General features: G+C 35.9%; 1 protein-coding gene across 5 annotated transcripts in view; it reads right to left on the reverse strand.

The window, feature by feature from the left end:
* LOC115219206 (potassium channel subfamily K member 4-like) overlaps window positions 1–16158 on the reverse strand; it is a 203780-nt gene that overhangs the window by 47438 nt on the left and 140184 nt on the right. Inside the window, exon 1 of one of the 5 annotated variants that reach the window (XM_036505777.1) lies at window positions 8364–8501. The exons of the other annotated variants lie outside the window; for them this stretch is intronic. The gene's annotated coding sequence lies outside the window, so the exon portion shown is untranslated. Of the gene's footprint in view, window positions 1–8363; window positions 8502–16158 lie in introns of those variants that run through there. 5 annotated transcript variants of the gene reach the window in all.

Consider the following 16158-nt stretch of genomic DNA (forward strand, 5'->3'; position numbering starts at 1 on the left):
TCGAGCAAACACCCCAAGGCTGTGCTCCAGCATGGCTGTAGTTTAATGACTGGAACAAGGAAAAAGACACACACATACACTTACACACACACACATACACACACACACACACACACACACACACACACACACACACACACACACACACACACACACACACACACACACACACACACAGAGAAAAGGCTTGACTGAAACATCATGACGGTTTGAATAAGTTACGGTTGTTTGATCAAATTGTATTTGTTATACATCTGTTATTCTTTTCAGTTAGCAAAAATTAATATATTTATGCCTACAAGTATGACTTATACGTCGTTATGAAATTTTTGAAGGCTAGTTGCAAAATTGTGCATTATATATTATTATTATAAGCATGATACAAGTTCAAATCCCGGCGATATCAGCTTTGCCTTTCATTTTGCTTCTGGACCGATAAAATAATGTACCAGACTAATACTGGGTTAAATGGTATCGACTACTCTACAGTAGTCGATACGCAAAACTGCCCTCAGAACTGTTAACCTTATCTCGAAATCGGAAACAGTTTAAGCCAGAAGCCACTACTATAATCATGATAAGGCGGTGAGATGGCAGAATCATTAACACACCGCAGAAAATGCTTAGCGGCATTATTCCGTCTTTACGATCTGAGTTCGGATTCTGACTTTGCTTTTCATCATTTCGGGGTCGATAAAATAAGTACTAGTTGAGCATTGGAGTCAGTGAAACCAACTTAACCCCCTCTCTAAAATTGCTGGTCTGGTGCCAAAATTTGAAATCATTATTACAATCAAGCTAAAGGCGGTGAAATGGCCGAGTCGTTAACAAGTGGAACAAAATGCTTAGCAGCATTTCTTCCGGTTGAGTTCTGAGCCTAAATTCTCCTGAGGTCAGCTTTACTTTTTATATTTTGGGTGTCGATAAAATAAGTAACAGTCGAATTCTGAGGTCGATATAATTGTCTACCCTCTTCTCTCAAATTTTTAGGCTTTTTGCCTATAGTAGAAAAGATTATTGTAATCATTGCAATTTGTTCTCTGCCATCGACTTTTTAAATCACGAATTGCAAATATTGTTAGCTCAGCTAATAAAGACAACAGTCAATTATTTGCTTCTTTTCTCTTGCGTAGCTGAATCTTTGTTGAAATACGAATTTTACGTCAATTGAATAAAGTGTTTACAATACATCTATTTTTGTATTTGATATACCATTTCTGTAAACCATTAACGCCTTCTTTTCGTAAAATTTTGTAGTCCACTTTATATTATTTAATGGTTCGTTGAAGAACAAATTAAACGGTTTGCTGAATAAAAAAAAAGAAAAAAAGTAAGTGATTAGCTACACAGCAATTTTATGGCTATGTCATATTGTTGTCTCTGAATTACTTTCATATGGCAAGGAAAAATAAGAATTTCAAAAGGCTATCTGTACATAAGGGAATTTAAAATAGGTTGTGTCAAAGTCAACTTTTCCTTCATGCCATGGGAAAATAATTCACTTTCTTTTCAGTTTCCCTATCTTAGATATACGTATTTACATTTTGAGCTTAAATTAGCCACTGCATAAAACAGTTCTACAGTGTCATCACATCTTTTTATTCAACTCTGTTTACACATGTCATCCTCAAATAGTTGACATTAAACACATCAGCCAGTCACAGATTAATTATTTGATGTACATTTTACTATTCATGAGAACGGATAAAATTGCATGCAGAATTTTAGCTTAAGGAATTTGTAGCTCAACACCAGAACCACACATTTTTTAGTAGAAGAATGTAGACAGTTGTATCGAGTCTTGGTATGTTACTAACAATCCTAATTTTCTAAATTTAGGAGGTGTGAGAGGCGGGATTATAAACCAGGCCGGATACAGCAGAATGCCATATTGATATTTCGTTCGATGCGCTACTAATTCTGCTATCTACATACCATAATATTTTCTAAGATAGGTACAAAGCCAAGTATTTAAAGGCACGAGGAACAGTTGATTATGTCGACATAATATTTGACTGGCACCTTATTTTATCGAATCTGTAAAGTTGAAAGATTGAGTTGACATCGATGAGAATTTAACTCAGAACTTAAAGAAACATAATTAAATACTTCAGGGTATTTTAATCGCGGTTTTGAAAATTTTGTCTATTTACTGTCCTCAACAAATCCAATAATAATAATAATAATAATAATAATAATAATAATAATAATCCTTTTTACTATTGGCACAAGGCCTAAAATTTTGTGGGAGGGGGCCTAGCCCATTACGTCGATCCCAGATCTTGACGCGTACTTATTTCATCGACTCTTAAAGGACGAAAGGCAAAGTCAACCTCGGTCACACTTGAACACAGAACGTAAAGAGAGACGAAATGCCGCTAAACCTTTTAGAGTCACAAGTGCTTCTCGAGCTATGCTTTCCCTCCGCCTGGACCACATGGCCCTTCTGCATTTACCACCCATGCATAATCAACTACAAACCAGATTACCAGCAAGGTGTCGATGTCGCTACAAATGTCACTCACTGGCAATCTTGTGTTTCACTGGTCCATATACGCAGAACATGCATAACGGCCATTATATTTGCTTGCAATTTTGTCTTGCTCACGGGCCCAAAAAGCATTCCAGCCAGAGCATAAGCGTACGAGATCTGCCTCGTTCAACGAACACGATAAGGTCTCACACGTCGATTAGAGCCTCGTTCAATATATTCTTAGAGGGCACATAAAGCATCCACTCCTCTTTGGGTTGAATGAATATGTCAATTTCCTTATTCCTCGTTCTTGGAAAGACACATCCCTACCAAAGAATTTTCTTACTGTCTGCGACATTTGCACAGTTGCGTGTTATTGTCATTATTGTTAAGCAATTTGACAAAATCGCTTTCATTCACATTGTAAACCACACTGCTTTGTTTTACGATATTTTCGTCCATTTTATTCTTTCTTGATTTACGCATATTTCATGCAGTTTTCAATGATTTTGTTTGCTCTTTCGGGGTATGGGAGTGTTTGTTTGCTGACATTTTGTGTTGAATGTCAGCTAACAGAAACAAAAGTTGTGTCCGAATTTTAATCAAAACTAAAGAACCTCAAATAAACTGACACACAAAATGTCATTCAATTCCAGGGGAAAAAAATCATAGCGTAACACAGAGACGAAATCACTGTGAAGCACGTCTCCTTATGGCAAAATCCAACAGCAGCAATAACAATAGTTTCTCAATTAGAAACAGGGCCAATCCTTTTTAAGAGAAGGGGTTTTAGTCGATGCAACTTTTCTCAGTCCTCGATTAATAGTTTATTTTATAAACCCAGAAAAGATGGAAAGCAAAGTTAGCTTCGAAAGTATTTGAATCCAGAACGAAAAGTACTGGAGCAAGTACTGCAATGCACTATTTCAGGCACTAACGATTCTGTTTGTTTCTTGCTTAAATGATAAGGGTTTTTAAATTAGGCACACGGCCAGAAATTTTGAGCGGCGAGTTTTGGTTGGTACCACCGAATTCGGAAGTATTTGAACCCAGAACGAAAAGTGCTGGAGCAAGTACCGCAAAGGACTTTTCAAACATTCTGACGATTTTGTTAGCTCATTGCTTAAATAATGCTTTTTGATTTAGGCCAGAAATTTTCTGTGGCGAGTACTGGTCGGTACCACTGATCTCAGGACTTGACGGCTATTTTATTTTGTTGACCCCAAAAGGATAAAAAGCAAAACTGACCTTGGCGGGATTTGAACTCGGAATATAATAAGCACAGCAGCAACAGAAACAGCAGTAGCAGCAGTAAAAACAATAACACCAATAGTAATGATAATAACTACGACCTTGGGAATAATTATGATGATGGCAATATAATAATCATCATGATTATTTTAAAGAATGACTGAAGGCCGTAAATTTATAGAAGGAATATAGTCGATTAAATCGGTTCAGTATATTACTGGTACTATTCCATCAAGATCGGAAGTATGAAAGGAAAAGTCAGACCCGATTATATATGAATTCAAAACATGAAAGAATGTAATAAATTCCTCAAAGAACTTTTCAGCTTTCTACTAGCAGAACGCCGCCACCATCGAATAATAAGAATAATGATTTTAGTAATGATCGGATAGGTGAGATAATCGATTAAATCGACTCAGAACTTGGCAGGCATTTAATTGATTGACACAAAAGGAAAGAAAAGCGAAATCGATTTCTGGAGGATTTTAAGTCAGAAAGTAAAGAGAAATAATTAAATGAGGCAAGGTATTTTCTCCGTTTGCCGGCCTCCTCTCACACATTAACGCTATGCGTTCACGAAATCTTGCGTTAGCATGAAGTTCTGTAACACAAAATGTATTTTTTCCTCTTTGACTTTCATACTCGTTGACTTTTGTGCTACAAGGAAATCAACAAAGAGGTTCCGCTCTACGGAACCCTGTTTTACGGCAAAAATTCTCAGAAATACAACTCCTGAGCTTTTTACGCTTGCATCTCTAATGCCTTTTGGAAAAGCATGAATGTCACAACATCGAAATCACTTCCATTATAATTCAGTATCAAACCTCTAATTAAAAATAAAATTATCAGTCATTTTATTTTATAATAAAATTTATGACGTAAACAGACTTTTTCTATGATTACAGGTTTTCCTTTATCCAGGTTCACAGGATATATCAAATATACCACATCTGTTGATATACACCTATACTGATCTTATTAATATAATGTATTTTACTGCAAGAAGTATACGCGCGCGCACACACACACACACACACACACACCACACACACACAAACACACACACAAAAACACACATAAAAAACACATAAACACATATTGATACTGAAATATCATTAGATTATCGTATCACGTTGCAATTGAAGTACCATCATACTATCATACGTTGTCTTTGAAGTACCGTTACATTGCGTATCATGACGGTACTGAAGTATCACCAGATTGCCATATGTTGATATTGGAGTATCATTTGGATTCTTCATAAAGAGTAAATAGTTTATCGAAATAATCTTCGATATAAAATTAAATATTATTTTTAACATTATATGTCATGTTAAAACTGATGATAAGTATATGATGAAATTTCTTTCAGCTATGCTAATCCCATTTTTACCAAATAAGATACTCATGACAACATTATTATACGCACTTCTTTTCTTTTTAAACAACTGAGTATAAGTTGATGGTGATTTGGTTGTTAATTCCAGCAGGTAGAATTGTTAGTTTGCATTGAAGGGAAATTAAGATTTTACAAAGGGATTGTGGTGGGTTGGAAAAATCGAACCAAATGCTTTACATTTTATATTCCAATTCCATATTCCGTCCTGGCCAGCTTAACCTTTCATCCTTTCAGAGTCGATAACATTAAATATCAATCGAGCACTAGTATCGATATGATATCCCTCCACTAAATTTATGTCCTTACATCTGTTTTAGAAATTTATATTTTTACAAATGTACAAGGCTTAGATTTATTAGAAAAAGATAACGTGTGATCGTGGGATTTTCAATACTCTCTCCCCCTCTCTCTCTCAAATAGAAGGGAAAAGCAATCACGGGTTAGATTTAGAAACCAGCCTCTACGTCATTTAAGAACGCTCTATCAAGAAAAATTAGATTTAAAGATAGCAGCTTATAAACTCCATTGTTAACAGCAACACTGTCAGGGGTTTTCACAATATTAGCAAAGTTCAATTAAATTGTCAATCAAATTGTCAGTCAGTCTAACAATATCTTATTGATTTCCAGTGTGCAATATGAGCACAGTAATTCTTCAGTTTATTAATGCATTGGAAGGAAAGAATCAGATGAGCACCGGACAGAATATCATGTGATATTTAGTAACATCATTTTAGGTTATAGACCCACGTCCTGCCGTCTTTACGTTAGGAGTTCAAATTCCGTCGTTGTCGATTTTGCTTTTCGTCATTACGGATCGATAAAATAAGTATTACTTGAGTATTGGAGTCAGTGAAATAGACATAGAACCCTCCCCTAAAATTGCTGGTCTTGTGCCAAAATTTGAAATCATTATTATATATTTCTTTACTACCCACAAGGGGCTAAACACAGAGGAGACAAACAAGGACAGACAAACGGATTAAGTCGATTACATCGACCCCAGTGCGTAACTGTTACTTAATTTATCGATCCCGAAAGGATGAAAGGCAAAGTCGACCTCGGCGGAATTTGAACTCAGAACGTAACGGCAGACGAAATACGGCTACGCATTTCGCTCGACGTGCGAACGTTTCTGCCAGCTCGCCGCCTTATTATAATCATGCTAAAGGTGGTGATCGTGCAGAGTCGTTAACGAGTCGAACAAAATGCTTAACAGCATTTCCTCCGGTTGAGATATGCTGACGATGTAGAACTGTTTTATGTTGCTGTTTATTGAAGTTCAAAATTTAAATACTTACATTTAAGATAGGGAAACTGAAGAGAAAGTGGATTGTTTTCCCATGGCATGAAGGAAAAGTCCTTGCCTTTTCGATAAATGGAAAAGTTCTCGCCTTCGATAACAAAAGATGCTTATCGAGTTTTGGGAGTTGATTTATTTAACTGTTATCGCTATAAATTTGTGGCTTAGTACCAATGTTCAAAAGTAATATCACACACACACACATACATACATACATACATACATACATACATACATACATACATACATACACACACACACATACATACATACATTCATACATACATACATGCATACTACATACATACATGCATTCATACATACATACATGCATTCATACATACATACATACATACATACATACATGCATGCATACATACATACATACATACATGCATGCATACATACATACATACATACATACATACATGCACCAGTCACATAACGTGACACCAAGGATAAGTGTCTTCTAGTATAGCCCGGGGCCAACCAAAGTCTTATGAGTGGATATGGTAGACGGAAACTGAAAGAAGCTCTGTATATGTAAACACTAATGGATGTGTGTCTTTGTATTTGCATTTGACTTCTACCACCGCTTGACAAGCAGTGATGGTCTATTTACGTCCACACAGTTGCGTTCGGCAAAAAGAGACGGAAAGAATAAGAACCGAGATTTTAAAAAAATGTACTGAGGTTGATTTGGTTGACTAATCTCTTCAAGGTAGTGCCCCAGCATGACCGCAGTGTAGGGACTGGAACAAATAAAAGATCAAAGAAATACATACAGATTATATGTACGAGGAGATACTGAGAAGTTCCTGGCTTTAAGAGTGTCACAAAAGGCCTGGTTGAGGGCACTACCTTCCGAATTCTTTTGCAGGGCTTAGAAAAACTGAAGTTCCGCCGCAATACGTGCGTGAATCTGAGAGGAGTATATGTTGAGTAAAATCATAATTATCTGATCGTCCTGTATTTTCTTTTATCCAAAGCCAGGAACTTTTCAGTTATATATATATATCACGGGATCACGGGACCGACCAGACCATCAGGTGTTGTTACACATCGCTGGTCACAATGCGTTCGCATTGTTTTAGCCTTCAAATGACGCCACCCCGCTAGCTAAGCGAGCAGGCCAACAGAAGAAAGAGTGGTGAAAGAGTACAGCAGGGATCACCACCCCCTGCCGGAGCATCGTGGAGCTTTAGGTGTTTTCGCTCAATAAACACTCACAATGCCCGGTCTGGGAATCGAAACCGCGATCCTGCGACCGCGAGTCCGCTGCCCTAACCACTAGGCCATTGCGCCTCCACACACACACACACCACACACACACACACACACACATATATATATATATATATGTGTGTGTGTGTGTGTGTGTGTTGTGTGTGTGTGTGTGTGTTCCTGTACACACATAAATAATTTTTGTTACATTAATCATTTATATTTTCGTGAATTTCTCCTACAATTTTGGATGTATCTGCGTCTTTACTAAGCAATTCGTGGGTGTTCTCTACAGGCTAGAGAATTACGAGTTCTAAAAGAATTATCTGGAACTTGACACTTAATGTGCTTTGCTGTCCGGAAATCTTTTGAAAAATATCCTGAAAATAAAACTTAATAAACTTCCAGATAAGCATATTCGTTTGGAAATCTAGCTACAAGTCATTCTTTGAAATTTATATAACCTCATAAATGTAATGTGTTTGTTATAATGTACAAACACTATAAATTTAACAGAATAAGTAGTTATGGATTTATTAAAAGCTATAAACTATAAATTTTTTAAAACATTGAAGGAAAAGAATATTCTTAATAAAATAAGAAAGGAAGTCTTAAAATTGATATCAAGACATATTCCGTATCATTAAGGATAATGAAAGGAAATATATAATAGGAAAAGTCTTAAAATAGTTATTAATACACTACCTACCTTACCTCCAGTTGTGATAGCTTCCAGCTTTGCTATCTTTTTAAGGCCACCAACGAATTACTAATATCAAATTATTTATCTTGAAACATTGCATATATAACAACATTCAGTTAACTTTAATGTCGTTTGAATTCAGTTTGCGTATTTGTGAGACGGTGCTTTGCTGACAAACAATAAAAATAGCATACTTTAAATTCCATTTAGAATATAAGATATGAAAACACTTGTGTTGTTCGAAATGTAACTGTTTACATATAAAACTAATTATATATTCTTCAGTGAACATTCTAATTCAATATTTAAATAAGTGAAATAAATCGATCACTAAATATTTTATAACAGTTAGACAACAGACGCTTAGTTCGCTCAACATTTATCTCTCTCTCTCCCCCTCTCTCACTCTTTTATATTTACTGATTAACTTGCTACTTTGCCTATCCCGCTATCGATCAACTCAAACTCTATCTCTAACACACACACACACTCTGTCTGTCTGTCTCTGTCTGTCTGTCTGTCTGTCTATCTCTCTCTCTCTCTCTGTCTCTCTGTCTCTCTCTCTCTCTATCTCTCTCTCTCTATCGTCCAATGCTACTAGCTTTAATGCAGCTTCTTGTCCTAACTCGATCCTGGTTCATTTACAGTAGGTGTTTCTAGGTGATAATGATACTAAATTCCCAGTAACTATCAAGTTCAAGTAATTAATATTTAAGTGTCATCACTAACATACTCGTAAGTCGTGAATTTTATTCTATTTAATTGATCTATGTGTTCTAAGATGACAGTACAAGCCTATTCTTTATCTAAAAGAATCCTAGCGACGTGGAAGTGATAATAGGAATGCAGCCGAGTCTAAGAGAACTTGTTGAGTTGCTTCCCTCCATCGACTGCTTCTTATGTCAACCTTATATTTACACTTACTTTCAAAGATATCGCGCCCAATGTAGTACTTTCTCCTTTAGAGTTAACGATCAAATGCATCAATCATCCACGGGGAAACGCTAATAGGGGAGACCGGATCTAGTTGTTACACGGCTAAGTTGTTACAAGCCCATTGTTTCCAACTTCAAGAAATAGGTGGCACTCGGGTCTCTACCTCTTGAAGGCCAACTCCATAGCATCATGAATGCACATGTGCATTGCACTGGTGGGCTGTCACCAGGAAAGGTATGGCTCAAAAACGATATTTTTACTCCAAAAGTGAAATTTTGCCACAAAGTTATTTCCTTAACTACTAAAGCACAAGTGGTGTTACTGAAGTAGTTTATGGCTCATTAGGAAGTGTTAGAAGTTGCCTTCGATACATGAAGGTGTGTCCTGGATGCCATGCATTGCTGGTACTGTGTACGAGGTAATCCCCAGAAATCCATGGTTGGGGCTAATTGTTACAGTGTATCAACTTACCCCTTCTATTTCAGTTTAACACGCTATGCCTAGAAATTACAAAAGGAAGACTACAAGGGGAGATATCCCTCCTGATGTCATGGAAAGAGCCGACAGAAAAGTTGTGGATGAAAAGAAATTATTACGGGATGTTGCCGTAAAACGGCGCATAGTGGATGAAATAAACGAAAGGAAATCCAAACCAAAAAAGGCAACAAAGGGGAAGGGAAAGTCAACTAAAACAGGTAAAGGCAAAGGGAAGCAACCTCGCAGCAAGCAAGTCACCGATTGGAAATGCCTTGTCTGCTCAGATTGGTATTCCAACTCTCTTCCAGGTGAAGACTGTACAATGCATGATCTGTAAAGTCTAGGCACACACTGACTCTACCGATGGACGACAGGACTTTCTGTGTGATCTGTGTGGTGAGAAGTTAATGGAGAACGATTCCGATTAGATGGCACATGTAATAATGGGGAAATTGGCTGATGAGGACTCTCAGTATCACAATTAGGATATGAGATAGTTCAAAGCACAGTTAATAATACTTCCTAGGTGCTTGAAGCAGGAGACGTATTCATTTTAAACTTGTTTGTTAACACCCCGCACTCGGGGAAAATTGTTACAGCTGACACCACCTCATTAATTAGAACCTGTCTAGCTAATGTTATGTCATTTCTGTTTTTTTTTGTTGGTGATAACAATAAATAGAGATCTAATTAAATCTGAAAGTAAACTTTAGCTGTGTTCATTTATGTGGGTGCCAAGGCAAAAAAAAATTTTGAATTCAGGGCACTAGAAAGGCATTATAATTGAATAGATGATGCAGTTTATATAGTCTCTCTCTGTTCATTGGTGTTCTAATCGTAGGAAAAACTCAAAGCTTAGTCTTCTGCCTTAGTACCAATTTCCACCAGTAGAATGTTTCACTGACCTGGTCAGGTTTAAAGGGACGATCCTAGATAATGACCGCTACAGATATTTTAGCGTAGGGAAGCCATTTTGGCCGATACGAGGTATCTTTTATCATAATCAGGTTTTTAGCTCGAAGATGAGTAAGGCATAAACCTTAAAAAAGAATTCTCAGAAAACCCTATTTGGAAGATACTTTGGTTTCTTGGGTTAGATTTTTCTATTCCTCTGAACTATTATGAAAACACTACACCTATTACACAATTAAGTTATTAAGGTATATGATATGACGAGTCACCGAACACCTTTGGCTTCTTTCAGTCAAGCAAACTGATCCTTTTTTTTCGATCAATATCGCCTACACGATTCACCTTGCGTCCTACTGTACAACAAATGCTGACCCCAAATCTTCTGCGATAGATAAGCCGTAGCCAAAGCCATCATCCGTATTAAGTCATCTGTAAAGTGGTTTACACAAAACTGTGCTGCACCGACTGAAGCAAAGAACATTGCTGAAGTCAGCCACTCTTATTTGAGCAGAAGTAATGTCTTCAAGACTACAATAAAAATAATAAAGAGTGTCTTCTAGCACTTCCCATCTTACAAATTTTCCAAATTTCAGGAGACTCTGTCGACTCCTTGCTCCTCTATTAACTTTGTAGACGCCTCCTACCTTCTACATGTCAATCATGATCTATTTCCACAACACAAATTTTCCTAAATTCTCCTTTTCAACATCACCAGTAAACATAGAGACCGTATTAGTAGTTTTACCTCGAGTACAAAGAGTAACCAAATCTCCGGCCGTTTGATGAATGGTCTTGACGGTGTCTCTAACATTAGGCGGCGAGCTGGCAGAAACGTTAGCACGCCGGGTGAAATGCTTAGCGGTATTTCGTCTGCCGTTACGTTCTGAGTTCAAATTCCGCCGAGGTCGACTTTCATCCTTTTGGGGTCGATAAATTAAGTATCAGTTACGCACTGGGGTAGATGTAATCGACTTAATCCGTTTGTCTGTCCTTGTTTGTCCCTTCTGTGTTTAGCCCCTTGTAGGTAGTAAAGAAATCGGTATTTCGACCATCGCTACGTTCTGAGTTCAAATTCCGTCGAGGTCGACTTTGCCTTTCATCCTTTAGGGGTCGATAAATTAAGTACCAGTGAATAGACTAGTCCCCACGCCCCAAATTTCAGGCCTTGTGCTTTGAATAGAAAACATAAAAGATTATTATTAAATAGTGCGACTCAGAACTAACTTCTAATTAATATTTATCCCGCTACAGTATTTTAATCTGAGATTTATCTTAATATTTGAAAGCATGTCATAGTGAGCTCCATACCCATGAGGACAATCATTTTCACTTTGCTAACACGAACAATTACTGCTGTTCCCCAAACCCCAAAATCGATGAAAACACTTATAAGTAATCATCTTTATCAATGGTATTAGGCCTCTTATTTTTCATTAGTTGGCTTTGTGGATCTAGATCAACTTGTCATGTCGTTCACCAATGGTTGTCTTTTTCATACGAGTACTGCAGTAAAAATAATGTTGCACTCGAACATCAGTAGACGGTGTCTGTTATTAGACTCCTTTATCCAAGTTGCTCGCTTATAGCTCAAACATATCTCACATGTATTCAATCGGAACTCTCTTGTTAGACCACACCATTATACCATGTGCTTCTGCGAGCTCTAACTGAATCGTACTTTATTGACTCAGGTGTATCCTAAGATGTGTTAATTCTCCCACACTCATAATTCTGACCATTTGAACTACTTTTTTGTTCTTTCTAACAAGATATTCTTCTGTACAGATGACGCGAGTATACACTTTTCATTAACTTTCTGTACGAAGCTATAATCCAAATTAAATATACCTTTCGTCTAATCTACATTTGCCTTCATGAACAGAGATTTCGGAAGCATCCACTAAGGGAGACATTATAACACAGTTACTTTCAACAAAACGAAAACACTATCACTATACATATCAAGGAAACTGTTATCTAACTGAGCCTCTACAAATAAGCAGCACAATTTCATAAAATCTCTACAAATACTTGACGTTATAATATCAGATAATTTCTCATATATATAGACTCGCCAAAATTACGCCTCTATTTTAATGGTCAAATCATTTTTCTTTGAGTAGTCACTGACCCTCTACGAAGATCAGGTACGATACATATATTTATGGACGGTTTTCCTGTTACACAAACAAATATCCAATACCTCATCCAAAAGAAAGCGAACCAACAGATCGACACAGATTCGATCCTCAATAACCTAAAACAACTTGGCTCACAGATGCACTGTTTCTTCTCACCGTCTTGTCTACTACTGCTGTTTTTCCAGACTAGCAAGCAACATGCTACCTTCACTGAAGACAATCTAATCGTATATCTTACCGTCTCCTCCCTCGATGTCACATGAAATATACCTGTCGCTTTCTTTCCTAGATGGATATGCAATCCTCTCCTCTCTCTCGTATTTCTTGCAAACATTGACCTAAAGTGTTCAAATTGAATATCATCTATATCAAAATGTTTTACCAGTCTCGGGGAATATACAAAGGACACAGGGACTGCTCTCTTCTCACTGACAATTGGAAACAATGTAAATGGAAGAAATATGTATCTAAATGCTTTTTTTTTTATCACTATAGCAATTTTCTAAAAATATAAGAAAGTCTGTAGCTGACAAAAAAAATTAAAAGACATTTATCTAACACATATTGCGTTTTATAAAAACAGAATTTATTGTAGGTTGTAAGTTTTATAAACATATTACATTTCCTTAAATATAGCTGTCATACTATTGTGGCTGTTGAGTTGCTTAGAGAGATATGATATCGAATAGTAGAATAAATTTTTTGATAACAAAAGATAAATTTGTTTTGGTAATCACAGCATCAAGCGGACTTCAAAAGAATTTCGCTGCCAGATTTCTCAGACACAGTATATTTATTTCGTCAAATACAATAAAATACAATAGGTGCCATTCATGTGTTACTGAAGTTGCATTAAAATGAGATTATAAATCATGGAACTGCATGCTATTTTGATTGTATCTATTATAATTAATACAACACTCTTATTCCTTGATTTACATCTTCCGTAAGTCTCAGAATCGATAATAAAATTCTAAGCAACGAAGAAATCATTTATGTTAAAATGTAAACAGTTCATTTCAACACTGCCAGTTAGATTCAGACGATTTTTTCCACAGGAAAAGAAAAAACTTCTTTTCAACTAAATTCGTATAAAATTTTAAATATTTTATGTATTGAAAATAAATACGAGGCTGCGTTTATAGAAATAAATCTCTGGTTTGTAGTAATTTTTTGCTATTTCTACGAAGCATGTAATTCTAATATTTTAAAAGAAAAGAAAGTTGCCTCTCAATGGTTTTAGTTGCTTTTCGAATAGAAAACTCTGTTCAACCGGAAATTAAAAGCAAATTTTTACATCAGTTAGCCGGAGGTTTAACACCTGCTTTGAAGAAAATCAACAAGAAGTTTTATGATTAATGGGTAAATTACCTTTATTCCACACTTATTTGAATAAACTCTGCTAACCATTACATTCGAAATATGTTTGAATATTTCAATAATTTAGCTTATGGAAGGCTTTTAATGGCTCTCGTTATTTTGGTAAAATACCCTTCAATAGCCCAGATAATTAAAAGAGAGGCTATCATATATAATTCTAACATATATCAGAATCAGCGGATATATTAAATGCGATGACTAATATATAATTGTATTTTCCAGTAATAATGCAGATGACCAAAATGACTATTTTGAAGTCTTCCATCTTCAAAAAATCTTTGAAGATGAAGTCTATATGTTGTTGATTTGATGTAAATGTGCAAGAATGAAGGGTTGAATGGCAGAATAGTCGTATTTAAGGTGGGCATATACTTATTATCGATACAAATGAGGTGATATAAATAATGTCAAACCGGGTTTGGAACGGAATCCCAAATGTACCTCACAGAAGGAAATTACAATCCAATAAGATCATAACTTCTCGCGAAGCATGTTTTCTAGAGTTGAAATGAGGTGTCACCTTTATTTCTGCAACTGACATTCGTTTGAGACGTTTTCCAATATCATATACAATACTGCATGTATAAAAAGAATCCTCAACCCACTGACTCAAAGAAGTTGAAGGATGACAGTTTATGCAAAACGTACAAGATAACACATAAACATTATACATACATACATGAAAACACACACACACACACACACACATACACACACACACACACACACACACACACACACACACACACACACACACACACACACACACATAAATAAAAATATATATTGTGTCTCGTTGCTATGAAACTTTTGAAGGAAAATCTTTATGATTATGGTACGTGTAATTATTATTTTCATTGTGAATGTGAATGCGTTGATGGATAAGTTTCGTATGGTAGCAGAACATCCATGGCTCTTCATTCGACTCAAAAGATCAGACATCGTTGATTAGGTATTATGTTTCTCAACATCTTTTTGGCGGTTTCAGTGTCAGATGTGTCAAGTGTCGTCGATCAGTAGAATTGGTAGAGCGATGAACAAAATTCTTTGTATCATATAGTTACTTCTCTTAACATTCTAGTTTAAATTCTGTCGACATCAACTTTACCTTGGGGTGGAGTGATAATCAATAAAATGCCAAGGAAATACGGAGTTATTGTGAATTTATGCTCATATCGGAAGTCCGTATTGAATGTAAAGCTGATTAAAACATCTTGAAGATGTTAATACTGAACTGAGACATTTAATTTGAAGAATTAGACACCAAAATTTACTCCTATCCTTCTTCTTCAATACCGAAAACCACTTCACATTTATATATTCCACACAAACATTGATCTGCAAAAGTTCAAATTGTCTATTATTTATATTAATACTAGCCAGATGTTTCTAAACTGTAGTTTCAGAGAAATTGGAAAAGCGACAAGAGTTTCATGAATTTCTGACTAAACTAAAAACAGTAAAAACATTTGCATTCATATCTACAATTTCATACATGGTACTTTTCATATCTACCACTTGGTACTTTTCATGTCTACCGCTGATATTCTTTATATCTACCTATTGGTACACTTCATATCTGCCTATTGATACTCTTCATATTTGCTTATTGATAATCTTCATATCTACGTATAGGTACTCTTCGTATTTACCACTTGGTACTCTTCTTAAGTACTTATTGGTACTCTTTATATCTACCTATTAGGTACTCCTCATATCTACTACTTGAAATCATTCATAGTTGCAAATCTAGGACATTGCAACTCTTCTATGCCTTTTAAAATATTATTTGGAGCAGCCACAGATTCAAATGTCTCCTTCACTGAAAGTTTATTTGACATTAAGTATTATTGGAAACTTATGAAATCTTTAGGCACATTCATAAAAATATTGATGTGAAAATCTCCAGCAATAGATTGAAAATTTAATGCAACTATGGATTAATTAATCAATGAAAACA

Source organism: Octopus sinensis, linkage group LG1 (genome assembly GCF_006345805.1).
Source record: "Octopus sinensis linkage group LG1, ASM634580v1, whole genome shotgun sequence".
NCBI classification, from domain to species: domain Eukaryota; kingdom Metazoa; phylum Mollusca; class Cephalopoda; order Octopoda; family Octopodidae; genus Octopus; species Octopus sinensis.